Source organism: Papio anubis, unplaced genomic scaffold (genome assembly GCF_008728515.1).
Source record: "Papio anubis isolate 15944 unplaced genomic scaffold, Panubis1.0 scaffold211, whole genome shotgun sequence".
In the NCBI taxonomy this organism is placed as follows: domain Eukaryota; kingdom Metazoa; phylum Chordata; class Mammalia; order Primates; family Cercopithecidae; genus Papio; species Papio anubis.
The window spans coordinates 49,022-50,318 of NW_022162143.1; positions in this window are offsets into that span (position 1 = coordinate 49,022).

Sequence of the window (1,297 nt, forward strand, 5' to 3'; positions counted from 1 at the left end):
AATCATTCTAGTATAAAGACACATGCACACGTATGTTTACTGCAGCACCCTTTACAATAGCAAAGACTTGGACCAACCCAAATGCCCATCAGTGATAGACTAGATAAAGAAAATATGGCACATATTCACCATGGAATACTATTCAGCCATAAAATAGAATGGGTTCATGTCCTTTGCAGGGACATGGATGAAGCTGGAAACCATCATCCTCAGCAAACTAACATGGGAACAGAAAACCAAACACTGCCTGTTCTCACTCATAAGTGGGAGTTGAACTATGAGAACACAAGGACACAGGGAGAGGAACATCACACACTGGGGCCTGTCGGGGCGTGGGGGGCAAGAGGAGGGAGAGCCTTAGAACAAATACCTAATACATGCAGGGTTTAAAACCTAGATGACAGGTTGATAGGTGCAGCAAACCACCATGGCCCATGTATACCTATGTAACAAACCTGCACATTCAGCACATGTGTTCCAGAACTTAAAGTAAAATAAAATAAAAAATTAAAATAAAAAAAAAGAAGTTTAGAGAAGTCCAAGAAAAATACAAAGGAGACCACACCCAAGAATGTAGTCAAATAGCTGAAAACTAATGAAAAAGAGAAAATTGTAAAAACAGAGAAAAGAGACATGTTGCCTTCAAAGAAGCAACAGGACATAAGACTGACTTTTCAACAAAATTTTTGGAAGCCAAAGGCAATAGAATGGCATATGTAAAGTGCTAAAGGAAAATATAACTGCCAACTATAAAAGTGAGTATAGAGTTCTATACTCAGTTAGAACCTCTTTGAAAAATGAAGGCAATTTATTGCAAGCAGAACTACACCATAAGAAAAAAGATACAATTTTTTAAAGCTAAACAAGAATGAATGGAAGTACAGTACTACATGAAGGAATTTAGAAAAGGTACAGTTCAGAAAAGTTAAATCTATTGGTAATACAAGGGAATGTTGAGCACTTAAAAAAAATGATAATAAAATCATGTGGGTTAATAAAATATAGACAAACAAAATATACAACAATAATAGCACAATGGGCAAGAGGCTGACTCACCTAAGTAGAACCAGGAAGACAGGGCCACTAAAAAGTGTGTAAGATTAATTCAGCTAAAAATTCTAAACAAATTGCTAAAGGCTGATGTGAGCTAAAATAAGAGTATAAAATCCTTTGGAGCCATGTACATGACATGAATTAGCGCCCATTCATAGGTTCTTCTCCCTAGGGCTCATGAAGTGTTCATTAGAAAGATTGGGGACAGAGCAAGAGACCAGAAGAAGCATCGAACGAAGATGAG